The sequence below is a fragment of the Dermacentor silvarum genome, chromosome 10 (genome assembly GCF_013339745.2).
Source record: "Dermacentor silvarum isolate Dsil-2018 chromosome 10, BIME_Dsil_1.4, whole genome shotgun sequence".
NCBI classification, from domain to species: Eukaryota; Metazoa; Arthropoda; class Arachnida; order Ixodida; family Ixodidae; genus Dermacentor; species Dermacentor silvarum.
Window position 1 is genome coordinate 13,892,884 of NC_051163.1, and position 12,242 is coordinate 13,905,125.

At 46.9% G+C, this 12,242-nt stretch overlaps 1 protein-coding gene across 4 annotated transcripts in view; it reads left to right on the forward strand.

Annotated features, from left to right (window-relative positions):
• The first annotated feature begins 6,918 nt into the window (after positions 1-6,918).
• LOC119466002 (phytanoyl-CoA dioxygenase, peroxisomal-like) overlaps positions 6,919-12,242 on the forward strand; it is a 73,008-nt gene continuing 67,684 nt past the window's right edge. For 2 of the 4 annotated variants that reach the window (XM_049657090.1, XM_049657091.1), the window contains exon 1: positions 6,919-7,442. The gene's annotated coding sequence lies outside the window, so the exon portion shown is untranslated. The remainder of the gene's footprint in view (positions 7,443-12,242) is intronic. The other 2 variants (XM_049657089.1, XM_037726484.2) reach the window with 1 other exon arrangement.

Below are 12,242 nucleotides of genomic sequence, written 5' to 3' on the forward strand. Positions count from 1 at the left end.
CGAGTGCATTCTTGTCTTTTTTACTTCGGTTGCTGCCACGGAGTAAGGAAACTTTGATGGAATTCCACTGGTAGATCTTCAGTAAGTTATCTATTCTCGGTCGAGAGTGTATGTCGAATTTCTTTTTCTTAATATCGCATCACATCGCATGTGTCTTTTACTTGCTATAAGAATACCTTCTCATCACTTGAACAAGTAAACTGCTTCAAATAGATCAATGTAATTCACCTATTTCAGTATATAAAAACAAAAACGATATCTGATATCAATGTTGTCGCCTTGAAGCGCTAACGGCTGATTTAGTCTTGCATACTTATTAGAGCAAATAATCGCAAAAAGGAGGGCGACTGCTACTCTTAAACTGTACCCATATTCACAAAAAGACTCTTATGCCATTGTTCATAATAGCACATTCCTACCAATCCCGGTGGTGGACATATTACTGGCGAAACCGGCCAGCCAACAGCAAAGAGCACTTGCGAACGAAAAGCTTTTTTGTATTCGGACTTCTGTTTATTAACAGGGATGATCTGAAAGCAGACACCTTCTCTCATACATGCTCATCGTGTAAGCATTGTCGCACAATGACCCCGAAAACGCTCGCTAACTGCGTATACCACTGGGCATACGTTACAAACACGCGCAGAACCATGGGGCAGTATTCTGTACGTGTCCACCTAGTGGACATGTCCATTTCGTCTGCTGCTGAAGTGCTGATTGGCTGAGGGCGCCTGTCTCCTTCTTACGTGTACCCCAGCCTATCCAAACAGAATTTCAGAAGCAAACGAAATGGACATACCCATTGGGTGCACACGTACAGAATACACCCCCTGCTCGTTTTCAGAAAGCAAACGGCCCCTATTCACAAAACGCCCTTACGCTATAATTGTTCGTAACATAAAATTTTAGCCAATTCTGAAGCTAGACATTAGCGAATGCAACCGACCAATGGCGCAGAGCACTTACGAACGAAACCCTTCGTGAATTCAGCCCCAGAATCGTAAAGCGAAGCGTCTTCTGCCGCCCACACCACATATTACAAGGCATCGCAAGACCGCGTAGACGGGACGCGGTGAGGCCAGGAGTTGCCGAGGCCCGCACGTGCGCAAAGCGCAGCACAGGACCGTCTTACCCACGTATTCAGAAATGCATCTTAAGTTGAAGTCCGTGCTTGACTTGATCTAAATGAAGCCTATCGCAAACGCGCCGAAGGAAACTGAATGAGTGTCCTGGGCACGTTCTCGCCAGGCGTCATTTAGATCAAGTCAAGCATGCGCTTCAAGTTAAGATGCATTTCTGAATACGTGGATTACATTCTGCCCTGGCATTAAAATGCGGCCGTCACGGCTAGCAGCCGAACCCACGACCTCGTGCTCGGCATCAAAATGGCACGGCCACTGAGCCACCTCAAAGGGTGTATTGACTGTATTCAGAAGACAGCAAAATGCATATGTTGCTACAGGGTTGAAACAAAAAAGCGTGCTAGCACCAAATTATATAGCCCCATGCTGAGGTGCAGTACCGGTAAGTTCAACTTGCCGCGATTCAACTTGCCTTGTGCAGTGGAAAGTTCTGAATATTTGGGCTCAAGGGCAAGAAAGCCATTCACGAGCAAGGCGGCAAGACACGAATATCCAACATCGCTCATGTACCTAAGGAAAGAGTGCTCAAATATGGACATGGAAAGACAAGAGCTCGTTCAATGAAACAAATGCGGCTAACCATACGGTGCGGTAAAGCGACCATTTCGAAGCTCACGACACCAGGACAATCTTGCGTAATTCATCTCTTCTCCTTCCTCTTCTTTCGCCCTTTACCACGCAAATAAAACGCTCGAGGACACTGCTTACGAAACGGCGCCGGCTTTCCTCGTCCCTCGCATGACAACGTGCGGGTCTGTTTGCTTCTCGCAACCTTCGCCATTCGCCCCGTGTTTTCGCGCGAGCAGAAATTACGCCTTTGTTCTCGTCTTTCGCGACGTCACAAAGCCTACAGCTTCAAGGTGTGCACACGCGCGCGCGCGAGCGTCACTTGAAGCGAAGTTAAACAGCGAGTGCGTAGTGTACGTTATTTCTTTGCTCATTTTCAGCTTCCTCTTCTCCTCCGCTCCAGTTGCCAGTGCGCTTCCTGCTTCAGTCTAGGCTAGCGGAGCGGCGGCGCTGCTGTCTGTTCTCAAACCGACAGAGGGCACCACCGAGGTGACCGCCGTCGCTCCCACGTGACGTGCCGTGCGGCAGCCATTAACGTGCCAAGAACGCTCGAAAGTCTACTCAAAAGCCAGGCCGCCTGCGTGCGATCGCCATTGTTCTTACCACGGACAATGCGCGGATCGCTAGCGACGAGCATCCTCAAACGAGCCCCGCTGACCACGCAAGCATTCCTGGTTCTGGAAGCGCGAGCAACGCGAGCACGCTTTCTGCCTCTCGTGTGACTACGCATATGCTGACTCGTTCTCTGGCTCGTACACTGTCTACGCTGAGGAGTGCCTTGAGTAGTGTCAGTAACATTTATTTATTTATTTATTTATTTATTTATTTATTTATTTATTTATTTATTTATTTATTTATTTATTTAAGGTCGTCATACCATAGCCAGAAGCACTCCATTTTAACGAAAAGCCGCTATGTGATAATATCACGATGACTTTCTTGATATTTTGTCTTTTTTTTAACTGCTCTAAGAAGTATTCGCTATTACTTTTTAAGCTGTAGAAAGGACCCTGGCCAGAGCTTTATATTCTCTCTTGCAGTGCCGTCAGCGCTCGAAATGTGAAAATGAAAAAGACGCCCCTATTTTCTAAGACATTTGTGACGTACTACAGGCGACGAGGACAGCAGCAGCAGCGCAGCTAGCGACGTCTTGTGGCGGTTCGGTGAACTACACATGTGTGAAACATTTTCGAAAGCAGAGAATTAAAAGAAAGGCAAAAAGGTCCGCCTGAGCTAGTATTCTCAGGCCTTCTACTCTTCACACTGGGCAAAAAGGAAAGAAAATAAAAATATATTGATGAAATATGATGGCGAGTAAGGAGGAAGAGACGCGTATATGCAATAACCACGTGACCAAGCGATTGTTGCGTTCCATTCCGACACACTGACATAACCCGGACCGGTAATGAAAGCTCTCTGCGCTCTCCTTGAGCCCTGCGTCACCAGATGGCAGCAGCATTGCTGGCGCTCACATGTACGCGTTTGGTATTCTGTCATTATTCGTGAATGGCAACAGATTTTGCGTAAAAGCTAAAGCTGTCTAATATACAGAGCGCACTTGACCTGACGAGTAGTGCAGACGGTCAAAACAAGAGGTACGCAGACTATATTTTCCTACTACAATTACTAGAGTGAATAACTCCGGTGCTGAGATCATTCAGCATCCATAAGAATGATGGTAGCATATGGATTTGTCTAATCTTTCTGCTTGTGGCTTCAGACACCCTCGTGGCTAAATTTATTGCACCTTATCTGCCTCTATCAGCCTAAATTTCCAAGCAGCCGTATTTTTCTAAACACACGAAGGTCGTATTACTCTGCGCAAATGCGTAATCATTGTAAATTGTTGAATTGATGGCACAATATTTTGTTGGGCATGCGGAATTTCTAAAGTCACAAAGTCGTTTCAGGCCAGAAAAACGAGGCTTAGGCAAACCCATATACTGTACCTATCATTTCAATGCTGGCTGAACTACCGTGCTTGCAGCTGCCATAGACACTAGCGCCAAATTTCCCCCTAGCAATTTTTGTAGGCAACTGGTGGAAATTGGACAGACAAGCTGTGCTTTCTTCCATTTTCTTCTTCTGTTCCTGGCCCAATTTCGAACTCTATAGTGCAAATAACGTTTTACTTGCGATATAGCCGCAAATTGCACAGTAATTGCTTGTTTGCTTGTTTTTCTTGTTCTGTGTTGCATGTCAATACAACAAAAAGCGCAGCGCTCTGACTTCTGTGTTATACCGAACTGGTGAGAGTGCCAAGGTACATCGTGACCTAAAAGGCTCCAACTGTGACCTCTGCTGTCGTCCAGACGAAACCAACAACACCAGTCTTTCTAGTACACGCGAGAAATGCGAAAGAAAGAAATATGTGTGTCACAGAGAACACGTACTGGCTATTCTTAGGTTCTTCCGGCGACACAACAATCCTTATAAAGAGGAAAGTAAAAAAAATTACTCCATCTCCCGCTAAAGGGTACCATGTGTGGATGCGAAGCAGCGGGGGGATGGTTACCTTGAGCGGGAGATGGTTTCGCGGCAGCGGCCCGAGCGCTCATCGCGGCGCTGCACAGGAAAGAGAATGAGGCGCGCGCGCTCCGCCATTTTCATACCGCGGAACTACCGTGGCGCCCCCAGCGGAGTATGCAGCTGTAGCACCACCTGTCGTGCACGCCGCTCCGGATTCCTAGAGGAGAGAGGGGGAGGGGACGCGCATGCGCTGTGGGAGTGTGGGACGCGGGCGCCGCTCCACACAGGATTCCTAGAGGAGAGAAAGGGGGGAGCGTAGGAGAGGAGAGAGAGGGAGGGCACGCGCATGCGCTGTGGGGGTGTGGGACGCGGGAGCGACGGACAGAGCCGCCGGCAAGAAATGCTTCGCATTTAAAAAAAAAAGAGTCTTCGGCTATACAAACCGCGTCCTGCGCGCAATATGTCTTGCACAACAGGAAAAGTGTTTCAGCTCGAGGCGCCAGTGGCAACGAACACAGATATTTTCGTTCATGATAATGAGAACGGAACCAAAGATTATACATTCGCACAAACTGTCATTGCCATCAAACGTGCCTGTAGGGCCTGCGCCCACCAAACAAACATTTATTTATGCTGCACATAAAAAGTGTGTACTCGTTTTCCTGGTAATTCTATATATTTCCCATAGGCAGGCTGAGTCCTAACGGCCTTATATTTCTTGTCAAGACTTCTGCACATGAAGCGAGCGGAATTGCACCCATGTAGGTTACGATAGACCAATGTAAATAAAGCTTTACCGACTTCCGAGTATTATTTATTATTATAGGCGACATATGAAAACGGCGAACGTATATAAGGAGGCAAGGCACTCTGGAAGAAATCCGTATACAGCCTGTAGTCTTTCCAAAGTCATTTCCACAAGAGCGAGCAGGAAGTGATGCTGATTCAACCTTGAAAGACGACGGTCCACTTACGAACAGGATCCCTTCCACACTCTTGTTAATCTCTAGCCATATTAAAGTGCGCATTTTCGTCTCGAACGGTAACCTATTGTGAAAAGTCGCGCAGTGGTTTTCAAATCATGCCTATTTATTTCTTACCTAGAGCCTAAATGTTACATCGGTTGAAGTGATGACATCAACTGCATTTTAGAGCGATATGATGGCTACAATGTTTGTGCGAGACAGAATTGACCCTTACTTGTAAGCAGAAGCGGGGGCCAGCGGTGATACCGAAGCCACATGATATCGCCTACATCAGCTTATTCTCGCAATACAACTTTAACGCTGTCCCTCACGTAGCCCTGAAAATATGCTGAAATTGTATGAATTACGATTTATAGGCGGTCAAAAAAACAAGAATGAACGTCTTTGTTAAAGGTTACCGTGGCACAAGCTTTTCAATTAAAGCTGCGTTCCTTGAAACTGCGAGATTCTACAGCTGCCGTCATCAGTTCCGATCACAATGTTCGGGCGTATAGACAACCGTGGCGCCAATGACAGGAGGAAAAAAACATGCTGACGAATACCAACGAATGGCCAATGGTGTGTGTAGCAATACTTGTTGAAAGACTCTATATTGGTAAAGTGCGAGGAGAATTGCAAATATTAGCTGAGGTACTTTGTCTGTCTAGACCGCGAGACATAGGTACATAAAAATCAATGCGCACGTTGAATATGCGCAGCAGTCCTGATCAGTTAAGCGGGGGGGAGATAATTTGATCCGAACTCAGCCACGATTTGACACGGACTACGGTCTTGACAGTCAAAGCAGTTGGACATTCATCGATAATTCGATTAGCAAGTGCCACTCCACCCAATCGCTTTCCTGTAGTTCTACAATCAGTCGGCTTTTTTCTTTGTTCCGCTTCGTTCTGTCAGTCAGCCACTTATTCAATTATTAGCATTCAAAACTTCTTTTGTTTTCTTGTCGCGTGTACCGAAGATGTGCTCGTATCATCTTGCCACCAGAAGCAACGATCACTGCTTTTTTGTCGAAGGTATTTCCCGTATCTTCTGACTACGCGGTTAAAAGAACTCTTTACAACGGATTTGGCAGATGGTCTCATAGCCGGCCGCTACCCCTGACGTGAACTTTACAGCTTTACAGGCTTCCGAGAGACCATTAAACTCAGTGCTTTTTCGCCATTTACCAGTGGTACCTTGGCACAGCAAGTGCGTGAACTAAACAAGGCGTTCAGACGAGAGTAAGGACTCCTGATCAACTCTGGTACTTTCATTTCAAGTGCCAGTTTCGAGACACACCCAGACCCGTCATGCATCCTCGCGCTCATTGCTTTTCGCTATAGGCAGCGAAAGATATATATATATATATATATATATATATATATATATATATATATATATATATATATATATCCATACGCATTTCAATCGGTGTTGACAGTGAAAATCTCTCGTGCGCAGTTAAATGCCCCAAGCTCCAGACGGATGGGCGATGTCTGCACACATTCGTGTCTGGTCAGCTCAAACACAGCGATGCTCCAAGGACGTGCGTTCCGAGTGACGCGTCTCTAGGAGAAGACCGAGACGCGAGAAGTGGTTCCTAACAGTCACGAGGCGACACAAGGCGGGCGCAGGGAAGGGGGGGGGGGGGGGGGGGGTAGGAGTGAGCAACGCGGATATCGCGAAAGACGTCCGCCGCTGCCCGCTCGGCAGCAATCACATACACACGCATGCACACACACGCGCGCTCGCGCGCATAGTACGTCATCTAGTGCCGTGAAAGGCCGGCGCCTTTTGAAGCGGTAAGCCGAGGAAGCGGCCAGCTGTATGGCCCGGTTCGGGCTCTCTCTTCAGGTAACTGGGTCGCCCCTGTTCCTTGTGCCGGGTGGGAGAGAAACGCCGGGTGGAAGAGCGGTTGACGCTTTCGCTTTCTCTGGGCTTCACGGAGTCAGCCTCATCGGCTTCGTTCGCGTGCCCGGCTCCGCACTTTTTTTTCTTTTGACGGGGGCGAGGAGGGACCACACTCTCCTGCAGGGCCGTCGAACTCGAGAGCGCATGTGGTCCCCCTGCAGTGGCAAAACGTGAGAGCGAAAGGTTTGTTGCTGCGGAAGAGAAAAGACGGGTCGTTGTCAGGCACGGTGCGCGGGCTCCATCCTTGAGAGTGCATCGGAAAGCTGCTGCTGCTGCCGGAGCTGATAACGCTGGAATATGTGAGTGGTAGCGGTGGTAAGGAAACCAGCTTTGTGTCGCCACGTTGGAGCAGCGGAATTCTTGGGAAGTGGACGTGAGAAAAATCCAGGTGAGAAACCGGCTAGCATATCACGCTTTTCCCGCTTGCCCCTTCAAAAAATACGTAGCCGTCGTTGCCGCTCGAATCATGTTTGAATGAACATCATGCACAGTACGACCTTCTTCTTTTTTTATCTCTGGAGATTGAAGCTTGAAGTTCAAAGCCATGTCACTCCGATTATTAATATACGCGCACGTTGCTGCTCAGTGGTGTTCTGTAGTAGATTTAGTAATTTACTGTTTCCAATTATAGCGCGCAAATTCTGTAATGCTTATAACCTAAAGATTTTCTTTGACATTTTTATGCTAAGAAGTCAAATACATGCTAACAAAATGGCAGCCTACAAATATCGAAGTGCACTTCTTGCAGGAGTACCGAACATCCGCACGAACTTTTGTAAGCTTCAACCCGGGCATCTCATGTTAAGTACTGAGTCAGTTTAAAACTGTAAAGAAGTTTTAACCACATACAAGAGACTCACCGCGTAAACCAGAAGCGTGCAAAAGCGGATTTCACAAGGTTTGCCTTGATCGTGACCACAAACGCTTAAGAAAACAGCTGGTTACTTCAGAGGGGCGACAAACGTGCTTTTCCTTATTTTATTTTTATTTATTTTTTTCCTCGGGTTAAAAAGCCACGGATAGGAGACACGTCTTGGAACGTTACGCAACTTGCTGCACAGGATGCGTTTGTCACAAGGTATAGCACTTGACATAGAAAATTAAATTGTGTGGGTTAACGTCCCGCCGAAACTGCGAAGTGCTTCTTGAGGGACGTCGTAGGGGAGGGCTCCGGACTAATTTTGCCCACAGCTGGTTGTTTAACGTACAACCAACGCACGGTACACACGAGCATTTTCTCACTCTGCCCCCATCGGATTGCGGTCGCCGATGGTCGAGATTCGAACCCGGGACCTCGTTCTAAGCAGCAGAACGCCAGAGCCGCTGAAACGCCGCGGTGGGTCCACTTGGCATAGAGTTGCATCATGAAGAAGTTTGTCGCTGCAACCGCTCGACCACTATGAGAATCGTGGCCGGCACACTGATTTCTTTCAGTGATTTCGCATGCATTCATAGAAAAAAGAAGAAAAAAACATTGCAGCTTCTTTTCTGCTTATTTTAGCTACATTCTGTTGCGTACTTTCTCAGCGCACTAAACACGTGATCGCAGGCATGTGATTGTGAGCAAGGTTTCCGTGTAAGGCCATAACATCGAGTTTGTAATAATTTTCTACCTTTGGTCAGTGCCTAGCCCTGTTTATTCATGATACTTCCAGACCAGATGAGATTTCGTCAGACTGCAGACTTCAATTACCCCAGCGTTTCTGTAGAGCCTTTCATTCAGGATTAATTCGTTTCATTGAATGATAGCTAGTGCTAAAATAAATCACGACCCTTTTAAGTGTGCGACGTTGGTAAATAACACTCACCTCGCACATATACTTTTCGTGTTATAAACAATTCTTTTTGATTGCAATGTTTGGTAGACGATCGAATGGCAGACATGAGACGTTAAAGGGGCTCACTGTCGCCATACAAAACATTATAGAGCTTCAGAAACGCCATCATCAGAACACTCAGGGGTGTTTGAAACAAGAAGGATGAAGTTTAGGCAAAGCCGTGTTGCGCGTCATTAACACTGCTGGATTAATAGCTGTAGCGGTAGCGCGGGGAGACACCTGCGCCAGCTTTGCGACTAGCGTTCTTAGTCTGAAACTCTACCACACTAAATTTGGAGTCTAAAATGAGTGGTCATCGGACGTGATCTCCCACTTTACAGTGCTAATAGGAAGATATCTGCTAATTTGTTGAGCAGCTGTTAAAACTGAGCACTTGAAGCATCCGCTTATTTGACAGGCTAGGCTGTACCTCGCCCAAACCACGATCTGATTATGAGGCACGCCGTAACGGGGGACTCTGGATTGATTTTGACCACTTAGGGTTCTTTACGCGCACTTAAATCTCAGTACACAAGAGTTTTACATTTCAACCCCCGTCAAAATGCTGCCGGGATCGTACCGGCGACCGTGAGCTCAGCGGAACAAGGCCATAGCCACTAAACTACCGCGGTCGGAATGGTTGTACCTTAGAGAACAAGAAGAAACATCCACTGCGTGGCAGAGACCGCTGAACATTTGCCGATTCTGCAGTTATCCGAGTACTAGACCCGCATAAGAGTAAATGGCACTATCGAGTCATGGCCGGCAGCTTACACGGTTATCATTGAGAGGAAAAGTGTACAGCCATTGTATTCCGCCATACTAATACACGAGACAGCAACTTGAAGGTTAACGAAGACGATTGAGAAGATGCTGTATATTGCGCCACGAGTGGTGGAACGAAACATGATAAATGTAAATTTAAGATACAATAAGACAGTGGTGTGGATTTAGAGAGCAAGTCAGAGTTGCCGATATACTAGTTGAGTTTAAGAGGAAGAAATGGTGTTGGGCAGGATATACGTAATGCGTAGAGCAGATAACCGGTGGCCTATTTATTACAGAGAAAGAATGGATTCCAAGAGAAGGGGAACGCAGTCGAAGGCGGCAGGGAAGTAGGTGTGTGGTGAAATAAATAAAAACTTTGCGCAATAGGGCGAAGTCAGCTGAAGCAATGCAGGGGTATTTGAAGATCGATGGGTGAGGCATTCGCCCTGCAGTAAACATAAAATAGGCAAACGATGATGAATAGTAGCTTGTCGAGAAAGTTGGCATAATAGTGCATGATGAAACGGAGCATGAAGACACAACGCAGGAGACAAAACATGCGCATGGATGTGTGTGTGTGTGTGTGTGTTTCGTCTCCTTTTGCACGGCCGCTCAATGGCATCGCGTCTTCTTGCGCTGTTTGAATGACGCGAACACTGGGCCCTGCTGAACCCCGTCAATTACAGTGACTCTACATATAGACAAGCAAACCTGTTCTTGGTTGTGTGGGCAGTGCCCACAGGAAAAAAAAAACAATCATAGCTCTTAATGCAAGTTTACATTATTTGCTAACGGAAAGCAATTTCGTATCTCAATTTACAGTGGATAATATAATCAATCACTATTGTCTTATGGATGGAAATGGCGGTGATCTTTGTGAGTATCACTGATAAGCATGACTCGTCACAGATGTTGTCGCTAAGCATTGGTAAAGTTCCCGATGTGCCTCTACGTCTTTCGTATTCACTATAAGTAGCAAATTTTAGCGCCGGCTTTGTACTAGCTAACGCTTTCCCATCTATCCGAAGAACACTCCGGCCACGTGCAATGCCACCTCACCGATATATACACTGACACCTGAATTATACCTAAACCACAAGGGCGCATCTCTGGCGTTCTTTCGCCCAGAAACAGTTCAGCACGTCGTATCGTCCGTATATCGTATTCAGCCTCGGTCACAAGTGCTGAATCCGTAGCCATCGATGTAGCGCTCAAATACACAGAGGAGAAATTCAGAGCTTGCAAGGTTTTTCTGAGTGACTCACGCGCAACGCTCAGTCGCCTAAACCAGGCAGTAACAGTTCTATAGCGTGCGTCGCGTTGCCAACAATGCTTCCGCAATTGCATCTCGCGGTGTACCCCTATTCAGTCATTGGACGTCATCGCACGTGGGTATTACTGGCAATGAAGAGGCTGACCGACTCGCCTCTCGGAGGAATAAGTACGGGCTTTTGTCCAGAAGTTTCCTGCCTCATTTATGATGCTCGCCTGCCGATGCACCTCCATCATATCGGACAGCGCCCCTATCACGAGATAGCTACGAGATAATTTCCTCCACGTGCTCGTCGCCGTAGTTTGTGGTTTACCTCGTTTCCTCAGGACAATGTTTCTTAAGCTTCGTGTAAGCTGTGTCATTATCACCGAACGCCTGCACCTATAATAAGGGCAGGCACTCTGTGCGATCTTTGCTTCCTTCGGTGCTAGAGAAACATAATCCGCCTAATATTAGACTATCACTCCTACAGTACCCAGGGGACTGCGCTTTACAGAGACTACATTACTCACTGGATTTACCACGTGCTATTACTTTACATCTTATTTCTGATGTTTTCATGAAGACATTACCGCGTTCATTGGAAATTTCAACATGTTGCTCTGCACAAGCGCTGGTAACCGATGTACTTTATTTTGCCACAAGGCCATTTAACTTATCTCTAACTAGCACACCTATGCCCAGCGGATATTCTTGTTCATTTTGTTAAAAACCGAAGAATACATGATAGCAGACTACGCATGAATAATTAACTTCAACAAATATGCCAGATGGCCGGCAGAGGCTTAAGCATCCATGCTGATGCTCCTTTTTTTTTATATTTCAGTCAAGTCTCCCCTCTCTCTCCACACAAACATACAAATGCGGAAGCCTTAACGACCGGCGCTCATATTTCATGACTGAAGAAGTCATATCTAGAGTCCGCGATCTGGGCATATACATTTCCTCGCAAATGCAACGGCACCTGACTGTGAGGTGATCAAATACACATCCGCATGCGGCATATTATTTTTGGCGCGGGAATTCGTGCGTATATCTTACGCCGCGAGGAGCCCACGTGCGGCCTCCATCCTGGCCAAATTGGGTTGCACGTGGCAGTCCCTCGAAGCGGGCACTATACATACTACAACACGTTTCTGACGCTGTACCGGAGCAGCGTAAGATAGCGGTCCTGTTGAAAGTGCGCGCGAAACATGTTCCACGTAGACGCTGCATAACGCATTTACTCACTTAACGAACCCGTTTGCGTAATGAACCCATCCCCCAACTTTTGTCCTTAAGACAGACAGACAGTGAATTTAAGAAACTTTTTTTTTCTTTTACCAGGAAT